Source organism: Panthera onca, chromosome E3, assembly GCF_046562875.1.
Source record: "Panthera onca isolate mPanOnc1 chromosome E3, mPanOnc1 haplotype 2, whole genome shotgun sequence".
Taxonomy (NCBI): Eukaryota; Metazoa; Chordata; class Mammalia; order Carnivora; family Felidae; genus Panthera; species Panthera onca.
The window spans coordinates 6,687,332-6,700,548 of NC_138354.1; the positions used below are offsets into that span (position 1 = coordinate 6,687,332).

A 13,217-nucleotide genomic window follows, 5' to 3' on the forward strand; every position below is an offset into this window, starting at 1 on the left:
GGGAGAGGGACCTTAGGGGAATAGAGAAGAGAAGACAGGCCAAACTGTGGGCTGCTTTTTATTCTGTTACCCACAAGAAAGAGGGCAGCTGTATCCAGGGAAGGAATTGGACCAAGCTGAATTAAGAATCTTGGGTGCAAGCAGTATGTGTAGCAATTCCCAGTTGCCCTGGAGATAGACCTGCAGAAGATAACAGTGTGCAGAATAAGTGTCAGTTTGAGTTGCAGTTGGGTTGGAAAGTAAACAGTAAGTAGGAGAAGAAAGGTACATGGTCTGGTTAGCCCTGCCTTGTGGGAAGGTCTAGGGGAAAGATGACGACATGGGATAAGTTAATTTGAGCCTCTTTGCTAGAGACAGGAAGAGAGTGTGCCTCTGGGCACTGCTTCTCCTGACTGCTGGGCTTACAAGAAACACCCAATAGATCCTGTTGACTGTGTATGTTGTACGCTGGTGCCCTGCCCAGATCCCCTTACCAAATTGGCCTGCCTGTCCCCCAATTACTCTGAGTTTTAGCTACTGGGTGTTCACCACTCTCCTCCTTCTCCAGACACTCTGGAGAATTGTCCTCAGATGATGGGAGCTGCCTCGCTGGAGTTATCTGCCCTCCACACCCCCTAGTCAGTGGCATTAATATGGGGTCCAAAAGGCTGATTCACTAGGTCTCAGTGGGGGATGGGAGAACCCGTGGTTCAGTTTATGCTCCAGAACCCTCCCTTTGTGGGTCAGGCCAGACTTTATCTGAGACTACATCCATGTGTGAGTATCACAGGGCCTCATGAGTAGCATTTAAGGAGTCCCCTGCAAACAGAATCACAACTGAAGGTCCAGGTGTAAGACTTAATTGAGAATGAAAACTGCAGTGAAGACTATCGTTAATGTTTATTGAGGATTTACCATGTTCTAAACATCATGTGCTTTACGTGGATCATCTTGAATCCTCATATTAATGAGGTGGTTTTACTTAGCACCCTCATTTTACAGTTGGGAAAAAATGAAGTTTCGAATAGTTCATTCAGTTGCCCAAAGTCATGCAGCCAGTATGTGGCAGAACTAGCATTTGAACCCAGCCAGACCACTTTGCCTCCAAAAACTAAGCTCGTAAGCACTAACCTGTATTAGGGCTTACATTATTAAACATCAAACATTACAAAGTGGTGAAACTCTGTTTTTGTTACCTGTGTGAAAAACTTTTGATCCAAGATAATGATAAAATCATAAAGTTAAAGAACCTTGAAAAATTGTGCTGGGTCCCATGCGATCATCAAACCCAACCTCCCACCTGATGGAGGAAGCCCCAGTTTTCTGGCACGTGTATGTAATAGGTGCTTAATAACTGTTAAACTGGAGGAGACATTGGCCTGGCAATTGGTTATCTAGTTTCTGCATGAAACCCTTTCAGTATTAGGGAGTTCATTGCCTCCTAAGGCAGGCTCTTACATTTTAAAACTACTCTGCTCACCAAAAATGTCTTTCTCAGCTGAAACTATATTGATCTATAGTCTTACAGCTTTCTCTCATTGCTCCTAGTTGCAAAAAAAAAAAAAACAAAAACAAAAACACCCAAAAAACACAAAAAAACAAAACAAAAAATTTAAGACCTTATGATTTGAATGTTTGAAAAGTTTTTTGCTGTTACTCAGTCACCACATCCATCACAGCCTTCTCTTCCAAACCTCCAAACTCCTAAACAAAGTATTAGAGTTATACATTTTATTTCCTTAAGTTTGGACAATTTAGAGCAAGATTTGTTTACTTGAGGTGCTACTTCCTTGTCCTTTTTAACATTAAAATATTGGAAAGGACTAAGGCAAAAAAGGAACAGAACAGAATCTGTGTTCCAATTACATCAGTAAATGGGTGCTTGGAGCATGTTGGTTGAATTGTATAGAAGTGTTTGCTACGGTGCTGGGGCCAGAGTCGAAGCCTATGATTGATTCTATAAAAAATTTGTGTTGTTTTTACAAAAGTACCAGAACCATCTGAGTGAGTGCAACTAGGCCCCAGTCATTAGCTTGAGGTACTTTCCCTGCAGAAGGAGCTTGTGACCTGCACCTTACACCCAAGAGGCTAGATGCCCCATCGGTTTCCTATTTCTTTCTCATTGGCAAGGAAATGCTTCTAAACCTTAGTCTTTTCCCCACCCTGAGGAGGAAGCTAAATTCCCCTAGATGTGTAGAGGAGGGCTCAGGGAGTCACCAAGACCACCGAGACCTCCACGAATCAGGGGGAGTGGGAGGGTGGGACTGTGAGGCACTTCCAGTGGGCTTCCGGGATGTGTAGGGGTCCTGAAGGCCTGGTGTTCTGCTCACGCTCTCGGAGCTCTGGTCTTCAGGTAGCAAAGGGGTCACGAGATGGCCCCAGCAGGATATGGAGAGAAGCGCCTCTTCCCCTGCCCCCACCCAGCCCAGCTTTGTGCTTTGACAAACCTAAACGATGGGATCTTCCAGGAAAGGCATTGGAAACAAAACATAAGACCTTAGCATTTTTCTGCCCTTGTACAGAATCCTAGAAAGACTTCACCAGTAAGTGCAGTTCTGGTGGCTTGGACCTAAGGAGAAAGATCATAACCTACAGAAGGTCCAGAAGAAGGAAACTACACAAACTGGGGGGGACCACAGATCTGAATCTGTCAGCTCACATGTAGTAGAACTAAAGAGATACTGGGGGTGCCTGGGTGGCTCAGTCGGCTGAGCGTCCGACTTCTGCTCAAGTCACGATCTCACGTTCATGAGTTCGAGTCCCGCGTGGAGCTCTGTGCTGGCAGCTCAGAGCCTGGAGCCTGCTTCGGATTCTGTGTCTCCCTCTCTCTGCTCTGCTCTCCCCTGCTCACACTCTGTCTCTCTTTCAAAAATAAATAAAGATTAAAAAAATTAAAAGAACTAGGAGATACTATTCAAAATCAGAATGATACAGGGAGAAAAACTAAGGGTAATAAAGAAGTACCTACAGAGATACAGAAGATATAGCACATAAAAAATTATGTTTTGGAATTGATGTCAAGGACAGTTTTACCTCTTTACTTCTGTCTCTTGGTACCTCTGAGCATAATAAATCATGAGTTTGGTGCAGTATAGCAACTGTTCTATCCTTGGTGGGAAATAATACAAGTACAGTATGTATCACTGATTGTAAGGGTGACCAGGAGAAAATAGGACCGCATTAGCACAAACCAGTCACCATCTAGATAAATTTTCAGCTTAATCCATTGGGGTTAAAATCTTGTTTCTAAAAGAAACACAAAAGTTACATTTGTTGTACATCTGAGGATGTGCTTCTTTCTGTGCTCAGTACCTTAGGAGGTATGCTGGTATACTCCAGCTGAGGTGACAAAATGCTGCAGACTGGGTGGCTTAAACAGAAATTTATTTTCTCACACTTCTGGAGGCTGGAAACTAGAGATCAGGGTGACAGCAGAGTTGGTCTACGGAGCCCTCTCTCTCCTTGGCTTGCTGACAGCTGTCTTCTTGCTGTGTCCTCATACAGCCTCTCCTTTGTGTGCGTGCACTCCTGGTAGCCCTTCCTCCTCTCACAGGGACATCAGTCCTATGGATGAGGGCCAACCCTATGACCTCATTTAACTTTAATTACTCCCTTGAAGGCCTCTTCTCCAAATGCAGTACAGTCCTCATCTGACAGATGAAGACGTGGAGGCACAGAGATATTTGACCGTGACTTGTTATCTCTGAAATGGAGCCTGGAGCCCGGGGTCTCCTAAATCCTAGCCTAGATAGTGCTCTACACTACAGTGAGAGAAAAGGTCTGCTTCTGATGTTTTCATAGCTTTCTAATTATCTTTCTGGCAGCAAGTTATGTAAACTTCACTCCCCATTTCAACATCTTCCTAGATAAATATGGGTGACTGGGATGTGGAAACTTGTTTTCCCAAAGTGGTCAATGCAATTCCAAATTGTCCCTGGTTAAATGGTGCTGGTGAGATACATGTATTAGTTATATCATCATGAGGAGACACAAAGGAAGCAGGTATTTGATCCAGAAGCGGCAGGATTTTAGATAGACTCCTCCTAACCTGCCACGGCCCACAAGGATGGTGCTGCTGTAAACTTGTATCTTGGAATTTGGCCAAAGGCCACTTGTCACTAATCAAAAGCCAGAGACCTTGATTGTAGGCAGGAGAAACCACACAAAGCAATCCTTACGGACAAAGAGAGAAGACTTGGGTCTCTCCTGTCCCTTACTCAATTTGGATTCTATCACAAGGCCACCCTGCTGCCAGACTTTACCACCAACCCCTAAAACTCACCCTATACTGACGTGGGTGAACTCACGGTTTAAGCTGTTCTCAGTGTAACTCACTGAAATTTTGCATGACTACCTGTTGATTACTTTGCAGTTTTCAAATCTCAGACACTTGTTGCTTCTCTCTGCTTCCTTTTTACACAATAGCTTGAAACCTTGTTAGTTTTTTAACTGTTGGTGGTACCCTGTCACCTGGTTTTGCTGTCCTAGTTTTTAAGGAGGGATTTGGGAAAGTCAAAAACTATGCCCCATCACGGTCTTCTCTCTTGTGTCCCTTTGAAAGCAAGCGATACTTTCACCAAAATATCCTGACAGAGCGCCGTACATATGTATCTCATTGGCTAGAATTATAACACATGGCCATGCTTTAAAAAAAAAAAACAAAACAAAACAGTTTGAGAATGGTGTTAAACTACGATTAGTATCAAAGAGTCACTTCCTGGAATTAGAGCAAAAAAGGAAGAGCACATAAGCACAGAGAGATGGAGAAACTGAACCTGAATGGGGCTCTGCCTGAAAGGAAGAAGCAAGGCAGCAGTGGTGGACAGGGGCACAGATCTGAGTAGAAGACTATGTACTAAGAGGGTTTTCAAAACTTACAGTAATCCCCAGAAAAACATTTCACATCATTATTCTGGATACACAGTCACATAACCCCTGTAACAGAAACAAGTTTCATGAAATGATACTACATAGAAAATGAAATGTACATTCCAAATATAATTTTATTAATAAATACCATCTACCAAAGAAACCCTTAAAAAGTACAAAAACCACATTTCATAGCACTTTTCATTAAGTGCATCTCATCACACTTAATGCGATGGGTGTGCTTGCCTGTTCATAAGTTCATTCCAGTCAGGAACACATGAGGATAGGGCTACACGCATGTCAGGTGCACTGTTGAGCCTATTTCTTTTCTTTGTTTTTAATCGTGTCAAGATGGAAAATCCTAGTTCACACAAATAGGTAGTTGTGAACGGTAATAGCAGCAATATGCTCTTTCTACTTAGCAGTGGAAATTCATCTTTAATTTTAATCCAGAATGCTGATAGACTTAATGTCTTATAATAATTCCTCAGTGTGAAGGATGAACTGAGCTGCAATAATTCATTCTCTTCTTCGGGCACCAAGTTTAACTCAATGATTGATTCTGGGGTTTGAAATACAAAGGGATCTTTCATCCAAATATTTTCCTTTATTGATTCAAATTTCTCTTCTGGGAAGTAATGATGAAAGGTTTGAGACAAAGAAGTGAGATGCATCAATATCTCTGATTTTATTTCTTTTAAGCAGTCTTCATTAATAACGTTCTCTTCAATATGCTGCAACAGTGTTGGGAACATATAGTAGCTAGGGCGATTGCTTTTAAGTCTTGCTTGCCACAACAATAATGTCTTTTGGAATCCTAGAATACATTCAAGATACTGAAATATATCATTGTTCTTCCCCGGTACTTTCAAATGTAATTCATTAAGAATGCCAAAAATATCACTCAAATATGCCAATTTTGTTACCCATAGGTCATCTTCAAGAATATTTGCCAAATGAGATTGCTTTTCAATGAGAAAAATGTAAATCTCATTCCTGAGTTCATATACTCTGCTCAATACTTTTCCTTGAGACAGCCAACGAACTTCTGTATGAAACAGTAAGTGGGTATGGTTAACTCCAATCTCTGAACAAAATATTTCGAGAAGTCGGCTGTTTAAGGATCTTCCTTTAATAAAATTAACAATTTTCACTGCGTTTTTCAATACATCCATTAGACCTGGTGGAATTCCTTTGGACACCAAAGCTTCTTGATGAATAAAACAATGATTCCAAAGAGCCTTGTTATGTGTTACTTCTAACAATTTTTCAATAACCCTGCTATGTTTCCCAGTCATATTTGCTGCTCCATCACTTGAAATTCCTTTACAATTTTTCCAGTTCAATTTATATTGACCAACAATGCACTTTTCTAATTCGGTAAATAAATCTAATCCCGTTATAAGTGAATTTAAACTTAAACAACACAACAGGTCCTCTATAAAGTCACCTTGCCACACATACCTGACATAAATCAAGAGTGTTGGGCAATTTGCAATATCCATGCTCTCGTCAAGTTGGATTGCAAAATCTATACCAGACTGCAGCCGTGTAATAAGCATTGCCTCTAAATGTTTTGCAATTGTACAGATTCGACGAGATATTGTATTATCACTAAGAGGTATAGTTCTTAATTTATCAGCTGATTTATCATCAAAAATTGTACGTACCATATCCATACATGCTGGAAGAATAATTTTTTCAGCAGCCGTGTGAGCCATTTTCTCTTTTGCCACTCGATAGGCAACCAAATATGATGATAATAAGGCTCTCTCATTCATGGTTGTGGACCGACTAATAAATTGTGGAGATAATTCTATGCTATTTCTTCCCCTTTGAAAATGGCCTTCCTCATCTACATCTTCCGCCTCCACTTTCACTATCACTATGCCTTCCACCTCCTGGGTGGCCTGTGGAGACAAATCTGCGGTATCCCTTGATTCAGCAGTCATTGTTCAGGTTCGAAGAACTGGCTCACTTGATCCAAATAAGGTCCTAGATGTTTTATGAGGCCAGTTTTTGCTATCCTGCTGAGCAGAAAAAATTTAAAATAGCAGTATGAAAAAGCAACATTGTATTGCCATGCTGCTAACATCTCATCCAAGTAGCATGAAGACAATTCACTAAATCCGATGGCATGCCACAGTAGATGCCGAATAACTGCCATTCATGTTAGCTGTGTGTAGGCAGATTCAGTACATCACATTATTTTATGTATACAGCCCATTTAATACCCACGGGAACCTTATGAAAGATACCAGTACCCCTATTTTAAGAAGCTGAGAAAGATTAATGTGCTAACAACACAGTGAAGTAGATTCACTACTCAAACCCAAGTCTGAAGCCCAGGGTCCTGTGCTGCCACACTGCCACCTAGTCACTATAAAAAAAGCTATCTGGGGGCGACTGGGTGGCTCAGTCAGTTAAGCGTCCGACTTCGGCTCAGGTCATGATTTCATGGTTCGTGGGTTTGAGCCCCGTTTTGGGCTCTGTGCTGACAGCTCAGAGCCTGGAGTCTGTTTTGGATTCTGTGCCTCCCTCTCTCTCTGCCCCTCCCCTATTTGTGCTCTGTCTCTCTCAAAAATAATCATTAAAAAACATTTTTTAAAAAAAAAAAAGCAATCTGGTCACTCTTAAAGTGACCATCCAAGTATGGTGGACAGGATTACCCATTGGGGCACAGAGGAAAAAAAAAAATTAAAACATGTATTTATATTTTAAAAATACTGAAACCCATTGAGCCTTTCCTGATAGCCCCATTTTTTGGTCCCCATCTCATAGCACTTACATTGTTAGCACTTGTGTTGCTGTTCTTATCTTCACCTTCCAACTATTAAATTTTCTTTCCTCATTTCTCTCCATTTTTAGTGATAGAGCTGAAAATTCCATCTGTCTCTGCCATTTAAAGATGAGGGAAAAGGCATCTTGGTCTTTGCCATCTGGGTCAAAGTTCTAAAAGCAGGGACGGGGGGAAGCACACGTTCCTAGACATGTTCCCTCCTGGTGGAAGTATGAATCAAAATGAAGTGAAACTCCAAGAAGGGAAACTCAAAGATAGAGGGCTGAGGTCAGGAACAGAGTCACTCCTCCCTTGAACAGACCTGCATGGAGTGGTAGTGCTCATATTCTGGGCAGAGCAACAGAAAGACTGGGTTTTATTTTACATTTCTTGAATGATCCCAGCACCTAGTCCTCTTTCGACTTTAGACTCACTGAATTGTCTCCATTTCTAGTTTGATAGATGTAATTTTTTGATAGCTTTTACCCTGAAATTTAATTTGTAATGCTTTCATGCCTTATCTCACCTAAACTGCCCCTCAAGAGTAGACTTGTCTTTTGCTGTCATCGTTGCCCTTCAGTCACTTTATGTAGTTCCTTGCAACCCGTAGACATTTAAAATATATGTTTGAATACAATGTCAATTTTGTGTTCATTTGTAGAAAGTTCAACAAATTCATTTTAGGCCTGGTATTTCAACACTTGGAAGGGCATGCCATTTATAAATTAAGAGACTGTGAAGTTATTTGTAAAACATCTGAGTAAGAATGGGAAGAATATTATAACAGTACAAGCTTAAGGTACATAAATAAATTATGTGTCTATGGGTAAGTTACTTATATATCCCCCAGCAAACAGTAAGGTTTCATTGATCTGCTTTCCATGTATTCTCCACAACTTCGGTTGACTGCATAGGATCTCTTCAACACTGATCTCTAAGTGTTTCCTTTGGTCCTCTGACACCTTCTCCAATAATGTATCTTTCTGGTGGCAGTGTGGGAAATGGAGATGGGGCATTAGGTTTGGCCCAGCTGGATTTTTCAGTTAAATTCATTTATCAGTGAATTTACAAGTTGGAAGGGCCCTTTGAGATAACTTAGTTAATTTTACGTAGGAAAAAATGAATGAACCCCACTTGGTGGGGTTTTATTCAAAATCATCCTAATCGGTGTCAGACACAGCACTGGAAATGGCCTTCTAGTAGCCCAAAACATTTTCCACTGCATCCTCACGACCCCCTTCATTACTCACCACTTCAAGTCAAGCACAATTACCTCCCACAACTGAAAAATCCACCTGATGTCTAAAATCATACATTTAAAATTCATAAAGTTCAGGGGAGCCTGGGTGACTCATTTCAGTGTCTGACTCTTGGTTTCCGCTCAGGTCATTTTACACTTCTTCAGTTTGGGACCCACATTTGGGCTCTGCGCTGTCAGTGCGTGGGCATTGTCAGTGCAGAGCCTGCTTGGGATTCTCGCTCCTCCTCTGTGCCCTCCCCCACTGGTGCTGTCTCCGTCTCTCTCAAAATAAATACACTATAAAAAAATTAATAAAGCTCAGAAACTGCAAGGGAAGAGTGAGGTGTGTGTAATCTTTCCTACTGCATCCAAATAACTTTACTCACTAGGTTTCAAACACTAATTACCACCATTAATGGTGGTGGGCTTGGAGGTGAGCAAGTGATCTGCACACATTTACGAAGCTTAACAAATTAGTAAAAACCCGCGGTGCTTGATAGCTTCCAGTCTTCCTCATTTTACATTCAGGATGTCTAGGAATGAGGGTGGGGGTGGGGAAGCCCTCACCACAAGAAATGCAAATACGGACAACTGGGGAAACAGAGAAATTGGCCTCGGATCCTGTCTTCCACTATCCCCTGGGGTGAAAACCAAGGAAAGAAGGCCCAGGAAGAGCCCTCAGCGGAATGCCTCTTCCCGGTCCCAGAGGCATCTCAACCTAGCCCGGAAAACAAAACGCATGCCTTTTCCGCTTGGATCCAGAGCTGTCTCTGCAGAGAGAGACGGCGCTCCCTACGGACGAGTCGGAACACAGGGCAGGGACATGGACCCTCCACCCCGTCGAGGGGCGGTGATGGCGAGAGGAGTCGCGGAACACAGCTGTACACATCCACCTCTGTCCCCACCCGTCCACCCTGGCCGGACCCACGTCTCACCGTGAACCCCGGAGACGTCTGGGGGTGCTGGGGCAGAAAAGGGAGGTGACTCTTGGGGGGAGGTGGCGAAGGGCGGCGCACTTGGACCCACACCCTCTGCTCGTCACAACCTTGATTGCGCGCACATCTGTGAGTCCCACAGAAGCCGGAAGTGCGTCAACACCTTTCAGAAGAGGGGTCCTCTCTAGGAACGCGGGAGGACTGTGGCCTTGTTCCCCACTGACGGCATTGTCCGGCTTTGGGGATCTCTCCCCTTAGCTCAGCTTTTCGCAGCCTGGTGAAGGGGGCTTAAGTTTCCTTTGCTACCATTCTTCTCAGATACTTATGTTTCTCCTTTTTGTTACTGATGGCAATAATCCTAAGAATTCTAGTTATTAAACCATACGACTACTTAGTGATTTTGTGTGTCAGAGGAACTGAAACAAAAATGTAGAAAGAAATATCAAAGTGAAGTCAAGAATGAATGGTTTCACAAAACCAAAGTCGTTGCTTCTCTGGAGACCGTGATTACATACTGTCATTTGAATGGGTAGTAGTTTCAAAAATTTCATCTATGGGCAATAGACATTCTTTCCAGTACTAGACAGTTAAGATTCTGAGCTTGGCTAAAACTACCAGGGAGTTTTCGGCGTAATAATAATGGAATTGCTACAGTTCATCGAATTTTTTAAATTAAAATTTTAAAATGTTTATTTATTTTGAAAGACAGAGAAAGTGCACACGTGCGAGCAGGGGAGGGGCAGAGAGGAAGACAGAATTCCAAGCAGACTCTGCACTACCAGTGCTGAGCCAAACACGGGGCTGGAACTCACCAACCATGAGATCATGACCTAAGCCGAAATCGAGTCCAGATGTTTAACCACCTGAAGTCACCCAGGCATCCCCAGTAAGTCGAATTTTGCTGTCAAAATGTTATCACAATAATTATGGCTTTTACCATTACTTTAAGAGTAGATCAAGATACCTCACCTTTTATAAAACTGTAACTGAGACCTTGAAAGACTGGCACACTCTAAATTCCAAGACAAGTCTGAGCACAACGGAAGACCCACAAAAGGAATAGCCACATGCTACAGAGGGTACCAATGACTAGGTGATACTCTGAGTAACCTTCCAAGCCCTAAATAATACCCCATTCTCTTTGATCTTGCTGATATTGTCAGTTTTCTTTCTACTTCCCCATGACTCTTCAATAAACCACTCGAGTAAATCTTTGCTCCTTCATCACTGACTGGCTCACTAAACTACGGTCCTCCTTAAAGACCTCTTGGTCCTAGAACTTCTACATACTTCCTCAAGTCTCCTTCCAGTGTTCCAAATTGTCTCTAAGAGCCATTAGATGGTTATACATTGTTTTTCTTCTTTGTCTAAACCCTGCCCTCTCCCCTTTGCCCCCAAGCCCCATTCCTACACTAAAGTACCTACAAGGTTCAGGAAGATAGGCTATTGAATGCAGACAGCTGGGTATGTTTTTGTATTTATGTAGTGTGTGTGGCAGGGACTGTGGGGGCCTTTATAATTACTCCATTCGTTGCCTACTGATCTACTGGCACAAGGAACTCAAAGTCGCCTGGCTTCCAGTTCACTGGAACATTTAATATATCTTCTAGAAATGTTCTTCCTGAGAATCAGAACCATAACCCAGAAGACTCTAGGTTTGAAGATAGGAAGCACAAATTCCACCAGTGAGTTACTGAATATTATAGTAATAGGGGCCACTCCTGTTTCAACCTGTTGGTTTCTATACCCAAGTAGTCTTTCTATTGGAGACACAACACCATATATGTTATTGGTTCAATGCATATCATTGCATATACTGTATCCTGGAGGACAGCTCCCCAATTTTCCAAGGTGTAATTTAGCTGTGTCTTCAACATGCCATTCCATAGTTCTATCAGGCTAGCTGCTTCTGGGTGATGAGTAAGAACCATGAATTCTGTGATTACAAGTTCATTGTCAGACCTCCTTGACTATAAACTGGATTCCTTGATTTAAGGTAGGTCTAACGGATAAGGCATTCTACAAACCCTCAGATGATGGTGCCTATGGAGACAAAGCAGTCTGGGAAGACAAACCCATATTTAGAACATGTATCAGTTCTACTGTAATATTTTACTTCTTTTGTATCTATTCATGCCTACTGTAATGGTGGACATATGGGAAAAATTAATAAAGTGCTTGACCCTTGGGAACCCTAGTAATAGGGGCGCCTGGGTGGCTTATTTGGTTAAGTGTCTGACTTCGGCCCAGGTCATGATCTCACAGTCCGTGGGTTCGAACCCCACATCAAGCTCTGTGCTGACAGCTCGGAGACTGAACCCTGCTTTGGATTCTGTGTTTCCCTTTCCCTCTGACCCTCCCCCACTCATGCTCTGTCTCTCTCTCTCTCTCTCTTTCAAAAAAAAAATAAACATTAACAAAAAAGTAACATAGTGTAAGATAAAAATTACAAATTTTGTAAGTTGGTTAATTGTTGCCACCTCTGTCATCTGAAGAACTGCTGAAAGAAAATTTTTCTCAAAAGCAAAATAATAGTCTTAAAAAATTTTTTTTTAAGTTTGAGAGAGAGCATGAGCAGGGAAGGGGCAGAGAGGGAGAGAATCCCAAGCAGGCTCTGTACTGTCAGTGCAGAGCCTGACATGAGGTCAAACTCACAAATCTTGAGATCATGACCTTAGCCAAAACCAAGAGTTGGACGCTTAACTGACTGAGTCACCCAGGCACCCTGCAAAATAATAGTCTTACCACTCTTTGTTAGGGATTGATGCCTATGGGAGAGAAATGGACTTCTAAGAGAGTGCCTCTTATTGTCCTCTTACTGGAGCAAACTGCCTGAGTCAGCTAAAACTCAAGACACAAATGCACCACTGCCATAATTTGCTAATAAGGTACAACTTGTGGGGAAATGGCAACTCAGGAAAGAACTCCAAACTTATAGCTATCCTAGAATATTAGAAGAGATGTTAATGAAAAGGAGAAATAATGTGTCATCTATTTTCCCAAGGACCTCAACAGGAACAACAGGTATCACTAGGGAGTATATTTCTGTTCAACGCAAGAAGTTTCTAACTTGCTGTACAGCAAGCCATTGACTAAGCAGTTCATCTTCTGTGATGCTGACTCCCTTGCACCGGATACTGTAGACTAGAGAGATTGTGTCACAGTAGAAAGTTGCATTAGATCAATGACACTCAAAAAGGAAAGAAAGGGTAAGCAGATCAGAACATCCCAGAGACTGATGTAATTTGAAAAAGCATATACGATGCCACACTTTTTTGTGTGTGGATTTTCTTATATTTAATTTGAAATGTCAAATATCACTAAAGGATAATACTTGATTTGTAATCTTAAAGAAGTAATATCTGAAGACCCTTGCGAATCCCCTTTTTTATTCTTTAAGAGCCTTGCCAGGGGC

At 42.1% G+C, this 13,217-nt stretch overlaps 1 protein-coding gene across 1 annotated transcript in view; it reads right to left on the bottom strand.

Moving 5' to 3' along the window:
- Positions 1–13,217, bottom strand: part of TRIM4 (tripartite motif containing 4) — a 423,353-nt gene that overhangs the window by 15,389 nt on the left and 394,747 nt on the right. The gene's annotated exons all lie outside the window — the stretch shown is intronic.